The sequence below is a fragment of the Trachypithecus francoisi genome, unplaced genomic scaffold (assembly GCF_009764315.1).
Source record: "Trachypithecus francoisi isolate TF-2019V2 unplaced genomic scaffold, Tfra_2.0 Lachesis_group3, whole genome shotgun sequence".
Lineage (NCBI taxonomy): Eukaryota > Metazoa > Chordata > Mammalia > Primates > Cercopithecidae > Trachypithecus > Trachypithecus francoisi.
Genome location: NW_022681468.1, coordinates 114,245,898 through 114,266,898, shown reverse-complemented (window position 1 = coordinate 114,266,898; position 21,001 = coordinate 114,245,898).

The following is a 21,001-nucleotide window of genomic DNA, read 5'->3' as shown; positions in this document are numbered from 1 at the left end:
CCAGGTTCAAGTGATTCTTCTGCTTCAGCCTCCCAAGTAGCTGAGATTACAGGTGCCCACCACCACGCCTGGCTAATTTTTGTATTTTTAGTAGAGACGGGGTTTCAATATGTTGGCCAGGCTGGTCTCAAATGCCTGACCTTGTGATCTGCCCGCCTCGGCCTCCCAAATTGCTGGGATTACAGGCGTGAGACACTGCACCTGGCTTAACTCATGTTTTTAAACAACATATCTGTAGGTCAGTTTAGCCCAAGGTTGCAACTTCCTTTTTTTTTTTTTTTTGAGATAGAGTCTCTCTTTGTTGCCAGGCTGGAGTGCAGTGGCACGATCTTGGCTGACTGCAACTTCCGCCTCCTGGGTTCAAGCAATTCCCTGCTTCAGCCTCCCAAGTAGCTGGGATTACAGGCGCCCACCACCATGTCTGGCTACTTTTTGTATTTTTTTTTTTAGTAGAGATGGGGTTTCACCATCTTGGCCAGGCTGGTGTTGAACTCCTGACCTTGTGATCCACCTACCTCAGCCTCCCAAAGTACTGGGATTACAGGCATGAGCCACCACACCCAGCCTTCTTTTATTTTCTTTAATTTAAATTTTATTTTTTTGAGACAGAGTCTTGTTGTGACGCCCAGGCTGGGGTGTAGTAGAGCAATCAGGGCTCACTGCCAACTCTGCCTCCTGAGTTCAAGCAATTCTCCTGTCTCAGCCTCCCGAGTAACTGGGATTGTGAGTGCCCACCACCACACTGGCTAATTTTTTGTATGCTTTTTTTTTTTTTTTAGTAGAGTAGGGGTTTTACCATGTTGGCCAGGCTGGTCTCGAACTCCTGACCTCAGGAGATTTGCCCGCCTCGGCCTCCCAAAGTGCTGAGATTACAGGTGTGAACCACCGTGCCTGGCCACACCCAACTAATTTCTGTGTTTTGTTTGTAGAGACGGGGTTTTGCCATGTTGACCAGTCTGGTCACGAACTCCTGGCCTCAAATGATCCACTGCCTCAGCCTCCGAAAGCACTGTGATTACAGGCATGAGCAACCATGCCCAGGACAACTTTTTTTTTTTTTTTTTTTTTGAGGCGGAGTCTCGCTCTGTCGCCCGGACTGGAGTGCAGTGGCCGGATCTCAGCTCACTGCAAGCTCCGTCTCTCAGGTTTACGCCATTCTCCTGCCTCAGCCTCCCGAGTAGCTGGGACTACAGGCGCCTGCCACCTCGCCCGGCTAGTTTTTTGTATTTTTTAGTAGAGACGGGGTTTCACCTTGTTAGCCAGGATGGTCTCGATCTCCTGACCTCGTGATCCGCCCGTCTCGGCCTCCCAAAGTGCTGGGATTACAGGCTTGAGCCACCGCGCCCGGCCCTTTTTTTTTTTAAGACAAGGTCTTACTGCTGTTGCCCAGGCAGGTGTGCAGTGGCACTATCACAGCTCATTGCAGCCTCAACGTCTCAGGCTCAGGTGATCCTCCTGCCTCATTTTTAGAATGTTTTTTTGTAGGGATAGGAGTCTTACTATGTTGCCCAGGCTGGTCTGGAACTCCTGGGCTCAAGCAATACTCTGGCCTCTGCCTCTTTTTTTTTTTTTTTTTTCGAGACGGAGTCTCGCTCTGTCGCCCAGGCTGGAGTGCAGTGGCCAGATCTCAGCTCACTGCAAGCTCCGCCTCCCGGGTTCACGCCATTCTCCTGCCTCAGCCTCCCGAGTATCTGGGACTACAGGCGCTCGCCACCTCGCCCGGCTAGTTTTTTGTATTTTTTAGTAGAGACAGGGTTTCACCGTGTTAGCCCGGATGGTCTCGATCTCCTGTCCTTGTGATACGCCCGTCTCGGCCTCCCAAAGTGCTGGGATTACAGGCTTGAGCCACCGCGCCCGGCCTGGCCTCTGCCTCTTAAAGTGTTGGGATTACAGGCGTGAGCCACTGCTCTGGGCCAAGGTCGCAACTTCTACTTAAAACCTGGAAATGCACGGGCTTTTTTTTTTTCTCCTTTTTTTTTTTTTTTGAGACAGAGTCTCACTTTGATGCCTAGGGTGGAGTGCAGTGGTGCGATCTCGGCTCACTGCAACCTCGGCCTCCCAGGTTCAAGCAGTTCTTCTGCTTCAGCCTCCCAAGTAGCTGGGACTACAGGCATGCACCACCATGCCTGGCCAATTTTGTATTTTTAGTAAAGACGAGGTTTCACCACGTTGGCCAGGCTGGTCTCAAACTCCTGACCTCAGGTGATTCTAGTTTGGGATTTTTTCCACCCATCAGCCTGAATCCCAAAGCTGTCTAGTTCCTAACCTGAAGGGAAGAAGGCCAGGTGATTGACTGGGCGTGGGGGCTCACGCCTGTAATCCCAGCACTTTGGAAGGCTGAGGCAGGCAGATCACCTGAGGTCAGAAGTTTGAGACCAACGTGGCCAACATAGTGAAACCCCATCTCTACTACTAATAAAAAAAAAATTAGCCGGGCATGGCGGCATATGCCTCTAGTCCCAGTTACTTGGGAGGCTGAGGCAGGAGAATTGCTGGAACCTGGGAGGCAGAGGTTGCAGTGAGCCAAGACTGCACCGCTGCACTCTCCAGCCTGGGCAACAAAGTGAGACTCTGTCTCAAAAAAAAACCAAAAAACAAAGAAAAAGGTGATTATGAGATCTCTTTATTTATTTTATTTTTAGAGGGAGTCTCACTTTGTCGCCCAGGCTGGAGTGTAGTGGTGCAATCTTGGCTCACTGCAACCTCTGCCTCCTGGGTTCAAGTGATTCTCCTGCCACAGCCTCCCTAGTAGCTGGGATTACAGGCACGTGCCACCACACCCTTTTAGTAGAGACAGGGTCTCCCCATGTTGGCCAGGCTGTCTCAAACTTCTGACCTCAAGTGATCTGCCCTCCTCAGCCTCCCAAAGTGCTGGGATTACAGGCATGAGCACCGCACCTGGCCTATTTTATTTTTTTGAGACGGAGTCTTGCTCAGTTGCCCAGACTAGAGTACAGTGGCGCGATCTCAGCTCACTGCAACCTCCACCTCCCTGGTTCAAGCAATTCCCCTGCCTCAGCTTCCCAAGTAGCTGGGATTACAGGCGCATGCTGCCATGCCCGGCTACTTTTTTTGTATTTTTAGTAAAGACACGGTTTCACCATGTTGGCCAGACTGGTCTTGAACTCCTGACCTCAAGTGATTTGCCCTCCTCAGCCTCCCAAAGTGCTGGGATTACAGGCATGAGCCACCACACCCCGCCTATTTTATTTTTGGAGACAGATTCTCACTCTGTTGCCCACACTGATGTGCAGTGGCACAATCATAACTTACTGCAGCCTTGAATGCCTGGGCTCAAGGGATCCTCCTGACTCAGCCTCCTGAGTAACTGGGACTACAAATGCGAGCCATCATGCTGGCTAATTTTTGAATTTTTTGTAGAGATAGGGGCTTGCTATGTTGCCCAGGCTGGTCTCGAACTTTTGGCCTTAAGTGATTCTCCCACGCTGGCTTCCTAAAGCTCTGGAATTATAGCTGTGAGGCACTGTGCCTGGCCTGAAATCTCTTATTTATTTATTTATTTTTTGAGACAGAGTCTTGTTCTATTGCCCAGGCTGGAGTGCAGAGGTACAATCTTAGCTCACTGCAACCTTCGCTTCCTGGCTTCAAGTGATTCTCCTGCCTCAGCCCCCTGAGTAGCTGAGATTACAGGCGTGTGCCCCATGTACAACTGGCTTATTTTTGTATTTTTGGTAGAGACAGGGTTTCACCATGTTGGCCAGGCTAGTCTCGAACTCCTGACCTCAGGTGATCTGCCCACAGCCTCCCAAAGTGATGGGATTACCAGCATGACCCACTACGCCTGGCCCTGAGATCTCTTTTAATATCCTGTAGTGCTCACTAGCTTTGACTTTAGCCTGAGGAGTCATTGTAGAATTTTAATCAGGCCTGTCTTGATTATATTAGTACTTTAGAATGTTCACATAGGATGCTAAGGGGCCTTTGTTCCAGTTATCAACTGCTGCATAACAAATTATCAAAAATCCAGTTGTGTAAAACAATTATTTATTTATTTACTTATTTATTTATTGAGATGGAGTTTCGCTCTTGTTGCGCAGGCTGGAGTGCAATGGCATGATCTCGGCTTACTGCAACCTCTGCCTCCCGGGTTCAAGCAATTCTCCTGCCTCAGCCTCCCACGTAGCTGGGATTACAGGTGTGTGTCACCATGCCTGGTTAATTTTTTTGTATTTTTGGTAGAAGTGGGGTTTCACTATGTTGGCCAGGCTGGTCTTGAGCTCCTGATCTCAGGTGATCCACCCACCTCGGCATCCCAAAGTGCTGGAATTACAGGCGTGAGCCACCACGCCCGGCCAAAACAATTATTTATTATGCTCACAGATTCTGTGGGTCAGGAATTTAGGCAGGGCACACTGAAGATGGCTTTGTTTCTTCTCCATGATGTCTGAGGTTTCAGCTTGAATGCTGGGGCTGAATTAATGGCAAAACATTATCTCTAAAAAAAAAAGTTAAAAAAAAATTTTTAAATGACCACAGCAGTGGTCCCAAGTGCTAGGATTATAGCTGTGAGCCACCACACTCAGCTTATTATTATTATTATTGTTACTTTTAATGATTTAGTGCTGGGCATGGTGGCTCATGCCTGCAATTGCATCATTTGGGAGGCCGAAGTGGGCAGATTACTTGAGCTCAGTTTAAGACTAGCCTGAGCAACATGGTGAAGCCCCGTCTCTATAAAAAATACAAAAACCAGCCAGGTGTGGTGGTGCATGCCTGTAATCCCAGCTACTCAGGAGGCTAAGGTGGGAAGATCACTTGAATCCAGGAGACAGAAGTTGCAGTGAGCCAAGATCGTGCACTGCACTCTAGTCTAGGTGATAGAGCAAGACTGTGTCTCAAAAACAACAACAACAACAAATAATAATAATAATAATAAAGAGAAACATTAACTCAAAGAAATAAAACTAGAACAGTGGTTATTAAAGTGTGGTCCTTAAAGTGTGATCCAGGATCTTTGAGGGTCCCTAAGACCCTTTGGTGTGGGAGGATGTGCAAGGTCAAAACTATTTTTTTTTGTTTGTTTTTTTGAGACGGGGTCTTGCTCTTCTTGCCTAGGCTGGAGTGCAATGGCACGATCTCCGCTCACCACAACCTCTGCCTCCTGGGTTCAAGCGATTCTCCTGCCTCAACCTCCTGAGTAGCTGGGACTACATGTACCACCACGCCCGGTTAATTTTGTATTTTTAGTAGAGACGGGGTTTCTCCATGTTGGTCAGGCTGGTCTTGAGCTCCTGACCTCATGTGATCCACCTGCCTCAGCCTCCCAAAGTGGGTCAAAACTATTTTTATAAGTATACGGAAACATCATTTGCCTTGTTCATTCTTATTTTTTCATGAGTGTACTGTGGAGTTTTTCAAAGGCTGTAGAACATGTGATGTTTCAACAGAGTGAAAGCAGAAGCAGATATGGTCCAGGCGCAGTGGTTCATGCCTATAATCCCAGCACTTTGGGAGGCTGAGATAGGAGGATTGCTTGAGTCCAGGAGTTCAATTCAGTCTGGGCAACATAGCAGAACTTCATCTCTTTTATTTTTATTTTTATTTTTTGAGATGAAGTCTCACTCCATCGCCCAGGCTGGAGTGCAGTGTCGTGATCTCGGCTCACTGCAACCTCCGCCTCCCAGGTTCAAGCAATTCTTCAGTCTCAGCCTCCTGAGTAGCTGGGACTACAGGTGCCTGCCACCACATCCAGCTAATTTTTGTATTTTTAATAGAGACAGGGTTTCACCTTGTTGGTCAGGCTAGTCTCGAAGTCCTGACTTCAGGTGATCCACCCGGCTTGGCCTCCCAAAGTGCTGGGATTACAGGCATAAGCCACTGTGCCTGGCTCATCTCTTTTATTAAACAAAGAAAGGAAAGGAAAAGGAAGGGAGGGGAGGAGAAGAAGGGAGGGAGAAGAGGAGAGAGGCAGGAAGGAAAGGAGCAGATATGGAAATCTAGCTGTCTTCTATTAAGCCAGACATTAAAGAGATCTGCAAAATTATAAAATGATGCCACTCTTCTCACTTTTTAAAAAATTTAACTAATTTAAATAACATGTTTTTTATGTTAACATGTAATGAGTTTATTAATTTGTTTTTTGAGACAGTCTTATTCTTTTGCCTAGGCTAGAGTACAGTGGCACGATCTCAGCACACTGCAACTTCCACCTCCTTGGTTCAAGTGATTCTCCTGCCTTAGCCTCCCGAGTAACTGGGCTTATAGGTGCGCACCACCACACCAAGCTAATTTTTGTATTTTTAGCAGAGATAGGATTTCGCCATGTTGCCCAGGCTGGTCTCGATCTTCTGACCTCAAGTGATCTGCCTGCCTCGGCCTCCCAAAGTGCTGGGATTACAGGCCACCTCACCCGGCCGAGTTTATTAATTTTTAAAAATGAATTAATAATAAATGTTTTCCCTGGGTGCGGTGGCTAATGCTTGTAATCCTAGCACTTTGGGAGGCTGAGGCGGGCAGATGCTTGAGGCCAGGAGTTAAAGAGCAGCCTGGGCAACAAAGTAAGACCTCGTCTCTACAAAACAATACAAAAATTAACCAGGTATGGTGGTGCACACCTGTGGTCCAAGCTACTAGGGAGGCTAAAGTGGGAGGATTCCTTGAACCCAGAAGATCAAGGCTGCAGTGAGCCGTGATCATGTCATTGTACTCCAGCCTGGGCAACAGAGCAAGACCCTGTCTCAGAAAAAAAAAAAAAAGAAAAAAAGAAAGAAAGAAAGAAAAGAAAAAGAAAAAAGAAAAAAAAAAACCTCCAAAAAAAACACCAAAAATGAATTAATTAATAATAAATATTTATGCTGGGTGGTGGCTCACACCTATAGTCCTAGCACTTTGGGAGGCTGAGGCAGGAGGATTGATTGAAGCCAGGAGTTCAAGATCAGCCAGGCAGCATAGTGAGACCCCCTCTCTATAAAAAATTAAAAAATTGGCCAGGCACAGTGGTTCATGCCTATAATCCCGGCACTTTGGGAGACTGAGGTAGGTGGACTGCTTAAGCCCAGGGGTTCAAGACCAGCCTGGGCAACATGGTGAAACCCTGTCTCTATAAAAAATGCAAAAATTAGCTGGGTGTGGTGGCACGTGCCTATAGTTCCCAGCTGCTTGGAAGGCTGAGGCCTGAGAATCGCTTTAACTCTGGAGGCAGAGGTTGCAGTGAGCCGAGATCATGCCCTGCACTCCAACCTGGGTGACAGAGCAAGACCCTGCCTCAAAAAAAAAAAAAAAAAAAATGTTGCCAGGCATCGTGATGTGGGTCTGTAGTCCTAGGTACTCGGGAGGCTGAGGTGGGAGGATCATTTGAGCCCAGGAGTTCGAGACCAGCCTGGGCAACATGATAAGATCCCATCTCTACAAAAAATCAGAAATTAGCTGGATATGGTGGCATGCGCCTGTGGTCCCAGCTACTTGGAAGGCTGAAGTGGGAGAATTGCTTGAACCTGGGAGGCAGAGGTTACAGTGAGCTCAGAGCATGCTATGCCAGCTGGGGCAACAGAGCCAGACTCTGTCTAAAAAAATAAAATAAAAAAGAGATGAGGATTGGAAGGAGGCTGAGAGACCTGGAGACCAGGGAAGAGTTGATGTGTGCAAAGGAGTCCAACAACATGATGGCCTATGCACTCATTGAGGAATAATCTCAGTGCAGCAATCTCCAGGTTCAGAGATGACCAAAGATGCTCTAGGAACAGTCATGTTTAATGTTGACTGTTTGTTGTTGTTTTTTTTATTTTTTATTTTTCGATTGTCCTAGATTGTTTATTAGGTATGAATTTTACAAACTTTACTTATACCAGCGGTAACGGTGGAGCTGGAGAGTATTGTGCCTTCTCCAAGCTGCAGGGGAAGAACCACCAATAGTGTGGTGGAACTTATGGTCCTTTCCAAGGCCACGGCTGTTTCAACCCGCAGGTGTCAGCCCACGCATTTCCCTGTGCTTGTGGACTGGTTTGGTGATCCACTGGATGTCAGGATTTCTTCTGATAGCTTTATGGAATGGATCAATGAGGATAACATCAACAAAATTTTATGTGGAATCTTCACCAACCCACTAAGAATTCAGGACTCTTAGAGCCCCACAGTGGCATCCAGTTTGCTCCTCTGCACAGGACTGAAGACTTTGAGCAAACTTTACATATATATATGTGTTACATATATGTAACACATATATGTTTTACATATATATAACATATATATATATTTTTTCCCCCACAAGGACACATGTTCAAAGAGTAAGTTGCATGTAATAATAAAATAATACAGCATCCATATCCTTGAAATAAAAAAATGAAAAGCATAACATTGGTGAAAGTTAGCTTCAGTTTCCAAAATTGAAAGCCAAGCAGGGAAAGTAATATTTTTTTTCTTTGTACTTTTGTATTTTTTTTGTTTTCAGTACAGACAAGGTTTCACCGTGTTAGCCAGGATGGTCTCACTCTCCTGACCTCATGATTCGCTGGTCTCGGCCTCCCAAAGTGCTGGGATTACAGGCTTGAGCCACCGCGCCCGGCCTTATTTTTTTTCTTATTAAAGTATGAAGGTCACAAAATTAACAACTCACAAAAGAGAGGCTGTTGTATAGCCAATTAGCACACAAGAGATGGATGGATAAACCAGACACAAATTGTTAAAGGGCCTGGCAATCACATCCTCTGAGTGATTACAGACCTAGGCAAGGGCCGTAGGAGGCCAGGTACTGACCAGAGTTATGACTAATGGATCTTGAGTCAGAGTGAGAGAGCTAGTTTTATATTTTCTAAATACCATTTCTGTTCACATTAGCTAGAGGTGGCTTCTTCACACTTAATAACCAAGAACTCTGATTGATCAAACAATCTTTAGCACATGGTGGGTGGTGGGTACTTACTGCCTTGGGAATAGTTGAAATATTCCAGGCGTAGGAGTTAAAGAATGACTTGGGTGAACAGAGGGATAACAGTTTTTTATTGTTTCTATTGGGAGATGCTTGAAGGATAAATAAAAGAAACAAGGAGAAGTTGACAGCACTGAGGGAAAAGGGTAATTGATAGATCAAAACCCCTGAGGAGATAAGAAGTGATGAGAATCAGAGCACAGTTGTGGGGCTGGCCTGAGCCTGTGAGGAGGGAGGGGAGACATCTCTTCCTCTGAGACAGGTAGGAAGGAGGAAGGGATATAGGAGTATGTTAGTAAATGCATCCCCTTGAAGAGGTTGAGGTTGCCTGCAGAGAGTGAACAGAATGGGCAATATTGGGGAAGAATTATCCCTAGCAGGCTTTTTGCAGGATCCACATTGAAGGCCAATAGGTGATAAGAGTTTATTAAGAGTTTGCGGCGGGCACGGGTGGCTCATGCCTGTAATCCCAGCACTTTGGGAGGCCGGGACGGGTGGATCACGAGGTCAGGAGATCGAGACCATCCTGGCTAACAAGGTGAAACCCCATCTCTACTAAAAATACAAAAAAAACCCCAAAAAACAAAAAACAACCAGGCATGGTGGCAGGCGCCTATAGTCCTAGGTACTCAGGAGGCTGAGGCAGGAAAATGGCATGAACCCGGGAGGCGGAGCTTGCGGTGAGCTGAGATCACACCACTGCACTCCAGCATGGGTGACAGAGCCAGACTCCATCTCAAAAAAAAAAAAAAAAGAGTTTGCATAGGATACAATGTGGAATACAATAATGAATCATTATTCATTTATTTTGTTTGTTTTAAAGCCCTGAGCTTAATTCTCTATATTAATGCATTCAAAATATTAATTGTCTGTATCACATGACAGGCACTGTTGTGGGTGCTGGGAATATGGCAGTGAACAGCACAAAAGTTGTTCCTGCTCGTGGAGGTCACATTTTAGTGAGATGAAAACAACCAAGTGTGTGTTCACTCCCCCAACCCCGTGGCACTGAGTCACTGGGGGAGCTGAACTCTCGGTTGCCTCTGCAGCCAGCACATGAAATGCAGCCCAAAGCCACCTGAAAGCACTCACTTGGTAACAGGTCGCTCCCTAGTGTGGCAGACACCACTGGTGCTCTACTCAGCATCCATTCCCCTTTTCTTCCTTGCTAATACAACCCTGATTTTATTGGCAGAGGCAATGTGCCCATTTAAAAGGTATTTTCCAGCCTTCCATGCCAAATAGGAGTGACTGTATGACAGTTTAGGCCAATGGGAGATAAACGGAAATGGTTGAATAGGACTTTTTGGAAAGCTAATTAAATGGGGACGCAGACTTGGCTGGCCTGCCCATTGTCCCTTTGCCCTTCCTTCTTCCAGCTTCTTGCAATGCAGCCATGATGACTGGAGTTGAGAAGCCCTCTCAAAACTCTTGAGGGCAGCTGGGCACGGTGGCTCACACCTGTAATCCCAGTGCTTTGGGAGGTCAAGGCAAGCTGATTGTTTGAGCTCAGGAGTCTGAGACCATCCTGGGCAAAATGGCAAAACCCAGTCTCTACAAAAAATACAAAAATTAGCCAAGCTTGGTGGCATGCACATGTAGTCCCAGCTACTTGGGGTGTTGAGATGGAAGAATCCCTTGAGCCTGAAAGGTGGAGGTTACAGTGAGCCGAGATCACGCCACTGCACTCCAGCCTGGATGACAGAGAGAGATCCTGTCTCCCCGCGCCCCTCCCCCCACCAAAAAAAAAAAACTTCTCAGGAAAAGGCCAAGAGAATTTCAGAGACCTCTACCCTGTATCTTAAAGTCACTGAGCCAAGTCACTTATTTGGATTTCTCATTGTGTGAGAACAAGAAGAGGTATCTTGTTTAAGGCATTGCTCTTTAATATTTGCATTTTCTATTATATGCAGCCAAGCGTAAACCATACTTGATATGCAAAGAATCAGCCGTGTTTGTTACCTGTGGCAGCCATGAGAATGGCTTCTCAAATCTGACTGCAGGAAGTATAATTAACCAAGGACTCCAGCTGCTGGCTCTGAAATGCATCATTGCATTTATGCCAAGGCCAGATTTTCCATGGACTGCTCCTGGCTGATAACAGCGTGGATGGGATACTAAGGCAGGCTCATTCTTGGGAGAAGGGTGAAAGATGGGTGACTTTAAGTGAAGGATGCTGCAATGGCCTTGCCGAAAACTTTCCTTAGAGCTGCACTGCAGTTTAAGAGTTGTTCACTCAACTTCTTTCCTTCCCTCTCTTCTGCACTCAAGAGTCAGACTTCTATCATGCTCTGATGTCTCTCCCAACCTTTCTTAGCTCCCTCCTCATTTTCTCTCTCTCTTTTTAAATAGAGATGGGCACTTTGGGAAGCCGAGTTCAGTGAATCACTTGAAGCCCGGATTTCAAGACCAGCCTGGCCAACATGGCAAAACCCCATCTCTACCAAAAATACAAAAATCAAGTGGGCCTTGTGGAGCTTGCCTGTAATCCCAGCTATTCGGGAGGCTGAGGAATGAGAATCGCTTGAACCCAAAAGGCAGAGGTTGCAGTGAGCTGAGATCACGCCAGTGTGCTCTAGCCTGGATGACAGAGTGAGACTTTGTCTCAAAATAAATAAAATAAAATAAATAAAATAGAGATTGGATCTTGCTATGGCTAAATAAAATAGAGATTGGATCTTGCCCAGGCTAATATGGAACTCCTGCCTCAAGCAATCCTGCCTCAGCCTCTCAGTGTTGGGAATACAGGTGTGAGCCACCATGCCCAGCCCCTCCTTATTTTCTTTAACAGATGGTTTCCTAATAAATATCTTGCATATTTAATTTTATCTTGGGATCCCACCTTCTCTGACGACCTGGACTAACACATCCCCAAATCTGTTTATGCCTGTTGCAGGTGCTATTGTAATTACATAATTTAACTAAGCCATAACTAAACCATAGAAATATGAATACAGAAGGAAAGTGAGTTGTTATTTCTATGAAAACCAAGTTGACTACTTTAGAAAGTTTTGAAAAGGATATTTGCTTAAAAGAAAAAACAGGCCGGGTGCGGTGGCTCACGCCTGTAATCCCAGCACTTTGGGAGGCCGAGGCAGGCGGATCACGAGGTCAGGAGATCGAGACCATCCTGGCTAACATGGTGAAACCCCTTCTCTACTAAAAATACAAAAAAAAAAAAAAAAAAAAATTAGCCAGGCGTGCTGGCGGACGCCTGTAGTCCCAGCTACTCGGGAGGCAGAGGCAGGAGAATGGTGTGAACCCAGGAAGCGGAGCTTGCAGTGAGCTGAGATTGCGCCACTGCACTCCAGCCTGGACGACAAAACGAGACTCCGTTTCAAAAAAAAAAAAAAAGAAATAAAAAACAAAAGCTGTTCACAAAAAGACAAATAAAGTCTTTTTACAAAAAGACAAATAAGGGTATAGTGGCTCACGCCTGTAATCCCAAGACTTTGGGAGGCTGAGGCGGGCAGATCATTTAAGCTCAGCAGTTCAAGACCAGCCTGGGCAACATGGCGAAACCCCATCTCCACAAAAATACAAAAATTTGCTGTGTGTAGTGGAGCGAGCATGTAGTCTCAGCTACTCAGGAGGCTGGGGTGTGAGTATCACTTGAGCCCAGGAGATTTCAGCTGCAGTGACCCATGATTGTGCTACTGCACTCCAGCCTGGGCGACAGTAGTTACAAGGGACTGGAGGGAGGGAGAAATGGGGAGTTGTTTAATGGATATGGAGTTTCAGTTTTGCAGGATGAAAAAGTTGTGGAGATCTCTTGTAAAACAACGTGAATACACTTAATACGACTGAACCGCACACTTTAAAATGGTTAAGATGGTACATTTGGCACACCTGTAATCTCAGCACTTTGGAAGGCTGAGGCAGGAGCTCAGGAGTTTGAGACCAGCCTGGGCAACCTGCAGTGAGCCATGGTAACACCTCTAACCTCCAGCCTGGGCAACAAGAGCGAGACCCTGTCTTGAAAATAAAATAAAAATAGGCCAGGTTCGGTGGCTCACACCTGTAATCCCAGCACTTTGGGAGGCCGAGGTGGGCAGCTCACCTGAGGTCAGGAGTTCGACACCAGCCTGGCCAACTTGGTGAAACCCTGTCGCTACTAAAAATACAAAGATTTGCTGGGCGTGGTGGAGCGAGCATGTAGTCCCAGCTACTCGAGAGGCTGAGGCAGGAGAATAGCTTGAACCCAGGAGGCAGGGGTTGCAGTGACCCTAGATAGCACCATTGCATTCTGGCATAGGGACAGAGTCAGACTCCATCTCAATAAATAAATAAATAAATAGATAAAAATAAAGATTGTAAGTAAAACATATATATATTTTACCACGATTAAAATATTGGGCTGGGTACCATGGCTCATGTGTGTAATCCCAGCACTTTGGGAAGCCGAGGCAGGGGTATCACTTGAGGACTTCGGGACCAGTCTGGGCAACATAGTGAGACTCTCCAAAAACAAACAAAAAACTAGCTGGGTGTGGTAGTACATGCCTGTAGTCCCAACTACTTAGGAGGCTGAGGTTGGAGGATCGCTTGGGCCTGGAGGTCAAGGCTGCAATGAGGTGTAATCACACCACTGCACTTCAGCCTGGACAACAGAGGGAGACCCGTCTCAAAATAAATAAATAAATAAATAAATAAAATAAAAAATAAATATCAGTATGTATTGTAAAAAATAATTAAAAATTACAACATGGCTGGGCACGGTGGTTCATGCCTTTAATCCCAGCACTTTGGGAGACTGAGGTGGGTGAATCACTTGAGGTCAGGAGTTCGAGACCAGCCTGGCCAACATGGTGAAACCCCATCTCTACTGAAAACACAAAAATTAGCCAGGCGTGGTGGCAGACACCTGTAGTCCCAGCAACCCGGGAGGCTGAGGCAGGAGAGAATGGTGTGAACCCGGGAAACTGAGCTTGCAGTGAGCCGAGATTGCGCCACTGTACTCCAGCCTGGACAACAGAGCAAGACTCTATCTCAAAAAACAAAAACAGGCCGGGCGTGGCTCACACCTGTAATCCCAGCACTTTGGGAGGCCAAGGTGGGCAGATCACAAGGTCAGGAGATCGAGACCATCCTGGCTAACACGGTGAAACCCCATCTCTACTAAAAATACAAAAAATTAACCAGGCATTGTGGTGGGCACCTGTAGTCCCAGCAACTCGGGAGGCTGAGGCAGGAGAATGGCGTGAAGCTGGGAGGTGGAGCTTGCAGTGAGCAGAGATCGCGCCACTGTACTCCAGCCTGGGCGACAGAGTGAGACTCCGTCTCAAACAAACAAACAAAAAACAAAAATTAGCTGGGTGTGGTGGCATGTGCCTGTAATCCCATCTACTCAGGAGGCTGAGGCAGAAGAATCACTTGAACTCAGGAGGTGGAGGGTGCACTGAGGCGAGAGCACACCACTGCACTCCAGCCTCGGCAACAGAGCAAGACTCCATCTCAGAAAATAAAATAAAATAAAATAAAATAAAACAAAAACTTACAAAGTAGCTGTTTGGTTTGGAGAGACTACTGGAAAAGGTTGGGGAAACGCTATAGAAACCGGACGCTGCACTCACACTGGATCTTGAGCCTAGATCGAGTAGAAGGAAGAGGAAGGCAGGGTGGAGGGATGTTACAGGGATCAGGAGGAAGCTGATAAAAAGACCATTTGAGGACTGGGAAATGGTGTTCTTCAAGCTCATTCTCAATCTTGCTTTGCAAGAATCCTAAAGCACTTAGACACTTTACAGGATGTGAAAATCTAGACAATTTGTCATGGGTATTGTTATGCAAGAAAAGAAATATGCCAGGAAGCTGAGGCAGGGGGATTACTTGAACCTAGGAGTTTGATGCTGCAGTGAGTTATGATCACACAACTGTACTTCAGCTTGGGTGACAGAACAAGACCCCATCTCGAAAAAAAAAAAAAAAAAAAGGGCCGGGTGTGGTGGCTCACACTTGTAATCCCAGCACTTTGGGAGACCAAGGTGTGTGGATCACCTGAGGTCAGGAGTTCAAAACCAGCCTGACCAACATGGAGAAACCCTGTCGCTACTAAAAATACAAAATTACCCGGGCATAGTGTCATATGCCTGTAATTCCAGCTACTCAGGAGGTTGAAGCAGGAGAAGCGCTTGAACCCGGAGGTGGAGATTGCAGTGAGCTGAGACCGTGCCATTGCACTCCAGCCTGGGCAACAGGAGCGACACTCCATCTCAGAAAAAAAAAGGCGCAGTGGCTCATGTCTGTAATTTCAGCACTTTGTGAGGCCTAGGCAGTAGAATTGCTTGAGCCCAGTAGTTCAACACCCTGGGGTGAGACCCCATCTCTACAAAAAATAAAAACTTGGTCAGGCATGGTGGCGGCACCCCTAGGCTCAGCTACTGAGGGTGCTGAGATGGGAATGTGTCCAGAATTGGTGGGTTCTTGGTCTTGCTGACTTCAAGAATGAAGCCATGGACCCTCATGGTGTTACAGTTCTTAAAGATGGTATGTCTGCAGTCTGTTCCTTCAGATGTTCAAATGTGTTTAGAGTTTCTTCTGGGTTCGTGGTCTTGCTAGCCTCACGGAGTGAGGCTGCAGATCTTTGCAGTGAGTGTTACAGCTCATAAAGGCAGCATGAACCCAAAGAGTGAGCAGCAGTAAGATTTATTGCAAAGAGCAAAAGTAGAAAGCTTCCCTAGGGTGAAAAGAGACCCAAGAACATTACCACTGCCGGCTGGGGCAACCTGTTTTTATTCTATCTGACCCCACTCACATCCTGCTGATTGGTCCATTTTGACAGAGTGCTGATTGGTGCATTTACAATCCCTGAGCTAGACACAGAGTGCTGGTTGCTGCGTTTACAATCCTTTAGCTAGACACAGTGCTGGACAGAAAAGTTCTCCAAGTCCCCACTAGGTTAACTAGATACAGAGTACTGATTGGTATATTTACAAACCCTGAGCTTGGCCGGGCGCGGTGGCTCAAGCCTGTAATCCCAGCACTTTGGGAGGGCCGAGACGGGCAGATCACGAGGTCAGGAGATCGAGACCATCCTGGCTAACGCGGTGAAACCCCGTCTCTACTAAAAATACAAAAACTAGCCGGGCGAGGTGGCGGGCGCCTGTAGTCCCAGCTACTAGGGAGGCTGAGGCAGGAGAATGGCGTAAACCCAGGAGGCGGAGCTTGCAGTGAGCTGAGATCCGGCCACTGCACTCCAGTCCGGGCGACAGAGCGAGACTCCGCCTCAAAAAAAAAAAAACAAAAAACAAACCCTGAGCTAGACACAGAGTACTGATTGGTGTATTTACAAACCTTGCCCTAGACACAGAGTACTGATTGGTGTATTTACAATCCCTTAGCTAGACATAAAGGCTCTCCAAGTCCCTGCTAGACTCAGGAGCCCAGCTGGTTTCATCTAGTGGATCCCCCACTGGGACTGCCGGTGGAGCTGCCCGCCAGCTCCACCTGCAGTGCGCCCACACTCCTAAGCCCCTGGGCGGTCAATGGGACTGGGCGCCAAGGAGCAGGGGGCGGCGCTCGTCGGGGAGGCTCAGGGCGGGCGGCCGGGAGTGGGGGGGTGGGGATGGGGAGAAGCTCGAGTCCTGCCCCGCGGGGAGGCAGCTGAGGCCCGGCGAGAATTCGAGCGTGGTGCCGGCGGGCCAGCACTGCTGGGGGACCCGGCGCACCCTTCGCAGCTGCTGCCCCAGGTGCTAAGCCCCTCACTGCCCCGGGCCGCCGGCCTACGGCTCCGAGTGCGGGGACCCGCGGAGCCCACGCTCACCCGGAACTCGCGCTGGCCCGAGAGCGCCGCGCGCAGCGCCGCTTCCTGCCTGCGTCTCTCCCTCCACACCTCCCCGCCAGCGGAGGGAGCCGGCTCAGGCCTCGGCCAGCCCAAAGAGGGGCTCCCACAGTGCCTTGGCGTGCTGAAAGGCTCCTCAAGCGCCGCCAGAGTGGACGCCCAGGCGGAGGAGGCGCCCAGAGCCGGGGCTGCTAGCATGTTGTCACCTCTCAAGAGGATTGCTTGAGCCTGGGAGTTCCAGGCTCCAGTGAGCCACAGTCCTACAGCTCCAGCCTGAGCAACAGAGGGAGACCCTCTCAAAAAAAAAAAATGGAATTCCCATCAGCTCAAAGAATTCCATACTCAAAGAAAAAGCCTTGACATTACATCAAAAGATTGGTAAGTTAGTGTATATTTAAATGTTTTATGTTAAAGCGAAATATACAAATATGAATCACTTTTTTTTTAGGCCGGTCAAGCGAGGCAGTGGGAGTGGAGAAGGAAACAAAGAAATCTGTAACTAGTTGTAATCAATGGTAAACACCACTGCACTCGGACTAGCCCACCCTTTTTTTTTTTTTTTTTTTGAGACGGAGTCTCGCTCTGTTGCCCATGCTGGAGTGAGTGGCGCGATCTCTGCTCACTGCAAGCTCCGCCTTCCGGGTTCACGCCATTCTCCTGCTTCAGCCTCCTGAGTACCTGGGATTACAGGCGCCTGCCACCATGCCCAGATGATTTTTTGTATTTTTAGTAGAGACAGAGTTTCACTGTGTTAGCCAGGATGGTCTCGATCTCCTGACCTCGTGATCCGCCCACCTCGGACTCACATATCATTTTTAATGATCCTTTTAAGCTTACTGTTTTTTTGTTTAATTGACCAACTTCTGGTCGCAATTGCATCAAATAAAAAAGCTTCCACTGAAATAATAATAAGTGTGAATTGCTTTATTGTGTAATTACTATATACCTGGGTGAAAGGCTCGAGTGTCGGTCCAGTAGAAGAAAGGCAGGGAGGAGGGACGTTCCAGGCATCAGGAGGATGTCAACAATAAACAGAGACTAAGTGAGGGGTTGGGGAGCGGTGTTCTTCAAGGTGGAAGTACGTGCATGGGGGTATTGAGAGGGCAGGAAGAAGAGGAGGCTGTAGTCCAGAAGCAAGAGAGGAAAGTGTGATTCAGTGGGTGAAAGTTTTTGGTGATGACAAAACCTCTGGTGAGGCCAGGGGAGTAGGTGAGTGACTGAAGGAGAGACAGAGGTCACTGGAGTTGAGGAGGAATCACAAACCCCGGGTATTGGTTGAGTCATCCTGTGAACTCAGAAGTCTCCTAGAATGGCAGCAAGATTGGGCTTGGGGAGAAAATTGGGGGCAGGTATCCAAGCAGTAGTGTGCTAGAAGTAAGCTCATAGTGGCTCAGGAAAACCAATTGTTAAATTTTCAATTTTGTGGGCTGATTGTTACACATTGCCATTATTAAAAAGTAATTGTAAAGGCCGGGTGCAGTGGTTCATGCCTGTAATTCTGGCACTTTGAGAGGTGAAAGCAAGCAGATTGCTTGAGCCTACGAGTTTGAGACCAGCCTGGGCAACACGGTGAAACCCCACCTTTACCACAACAACAACAAAAACAAAACAAAAAAAAAAAAACAAAATTAGCCAAATGTGGTGGTGGGCGCTGTAATCCCAGCTACTCAGGAGGTTGAGGTGGGAGGATCACTTTAGCCTGGGAGGCAGAGGTTGCAGTGAACTGAGATCACGTCACTGCTCTCCAGCTTGGGTAACAAAGTGAGATCCTGTCTCAAAAAAAGTACATAAACTTACAATTAAGTAAAGCATATTAAAACAAAGGTAATGAATATTCAAAGCTCATTACTTTATAATAACTTTCTTACATCTTACTACTATTCATGCTCTTGGAGTTATTTCTGCTTCTCGCATCTGTATGGTGGAAATACTATATAATGGTGTGCTGTGGTGCATCTCTGCCCAACTCTGCATTCAGTGGCATCATGTTATTAACTCAAAATCAGCTGCGGTGGAAATATATACACCGTGGAAATTAGCCAACACTGCAGATACAGAGCTTGAGTTACTGAGTTTTTTTTTTTTTTTGAGACAGAGTCTCGCTCTGTCGCCCAGGTTGGAGTTCAGTGGCACAATCTCAGCTCACTGAAACCTCCGCCTCCTGGGTTCAAATGATTCTCCTGCCTCAGCTTCCTGAGTAGCTGGGACTACAGGTGTGCACCACCACGCCCGGCTAATTTTTTTTTTGTATTTTTAGTAGAGATGGGGTTTCACCATGTTGGCCAGGCTGGTCTTGAACACCTGATCTCATGATCCGTCTGCCTCGGCCTCCCATAGTGCTGGGAAAGACTGGAGGACGTGATGCCTTTGGGAAGTTACTCATGAGCCACCGCAGCTGGCCCACTGAGTTATAGTTTTGTGAAATACCTATAGTCATTCATCAACTACAATCTTGAGTTCCGCAAAAAACAACAGCATTCTGTGAGAATCAATTGGTTATAGGGAATTTACAATAAAGGGCATTTCATATTATGTGTAAGTTCTGGTTAAGCATCCTTTGTACAGTAAAATTTATAGTAAATATATTTGCACATTATATATTTATGCACACACACATATATATGTAAGTACACACACACACACACACACACACACACATTTTTCCCTGAAGAGCTGGTTGTTAAACATTTACGAACACATCACTCAACCAAGGGCTCCTTTCCCTGAGACTGGCATTGGGGTGATGATGGTGAGCAATACCATTCATGGTGGGGCTGACCCTCCCTCCTGCGTCTGAGCTCACAGTCTCATGGGGAGTCAGGAACTGAGGTAACAATACAGCACTGGGTGGCAGGGAGGAAAGGAACTGAGACCAAGTAGAGGTAGGGAGGTGTTCAAAGCAAGTGAGATTTATGTAGGCACTCAAAGGATGAGTAGGAATCAGCCAGCCAAAGGAAAAACATGAGCAAAGGCCCAGCTGTTGTCAGAAACAATGGGAGGCAGGCCGGGTGCAGTGGCTCATGCCTATAATCCCAGCACTTTGGGAACTGAGGCAGGTGGATCACCTAAGGTCAGGAGTCAAAGACAAGCCTGGTCAACATGGCAAAACCCTGTCTCTACTATTAACACAAAAATTAGCCAGGTGTGGTAGTGCATGCCTGTAACTCCATGTACTCGGGAGGCTGAGGCATGAGATTCACTTGAACCCAGGAGGCAGAAGCTACAGTGAGCCAAGATCGCATCACTGCACTCCAGTCTGGGCAACAGAGCGAGGTTCCATCTCAAAAACAAAAACAAACCAAAACCAAAACCAAAAAACCCCACAACAGGTTATGATGTGCCTGAGGAGAGTGGCCATGGGGTGCTCCTCCTGGAGCACCTGGAGAGTGGAGAAAGAGCAGCCTGTACTGGAAAGGGTTTTTCTGAACCCTAGACCTAAGAAGAGTAAACATTTCTGGACAAAGAGACAAAGATGGGAGTCAGGTGATGGGAAGAGAGGGTGTTCTAGGCAGAAGGAACCGCGTGAGCAAAAGCAAGGAGGTGAAAGAGAATCTGATTACATAGATCTACAGGCAGTTTTGGGTGGCTGGAGTGCATGTCAGGGAGAGTGTGCGAAAGATGAGGCTGGAAAAGTGGCCGTGGCTGAGGCCAAGAGCCAAACCAGGGAGAGGGTGTGTGTCTTCAGGAGCTGTGGGGAGCCTTAGGAGGGTCCTGAGTAGGGAGTGACATGATTAAGATCCCCGCAGCTGCTTGGAGGAGAATGGCTTCAGTGGGTGTCAGGTAGGGAAGGACTGGAGGATGTGATACCTTTGGGAAGAAACTGCAGTAACATAGGTGAGAGATGATGAAATAGGGTAGTGGATGTGGAGAGGGAAAAAAGAAAAATTGATTCCAAAGATATGGGGAAGCAGAATTGAAAGGACTCAACTTCCAGGAATCTGGCATGGGTGATTGAGGGCTGATGCAGTTGTTTTTGAAGAGCACTGATCCGTTATTTCGTAGAATGTCCCTCCACTGGAGTTTGTCTGATGTTTTCTCATGATTAGACTGAAGTTGGGCGGGCATGGTGGCTCACGCCTTTAATCCCAACACTGTGGGAGGCCGAGGTGGGCGGATCACTTGAGGTCAGGAGTTCGAGACCAACTTGGCCAACATGGTGAAACCCTGTCTCTACTAAAAATACAAAAATTAGCCAGGCATGGTGGTGGGGGCTCCTGTAATCCCAGCTACTTGGGAGGCTGAGGCAGGAGAATCACTTGAACCTGGGAGGCGGAGGTTGCAGTGAGCTGAGATTATGCCACTGCAGTCCAGTCTGATGACAAAGCAAGACTCTGTCA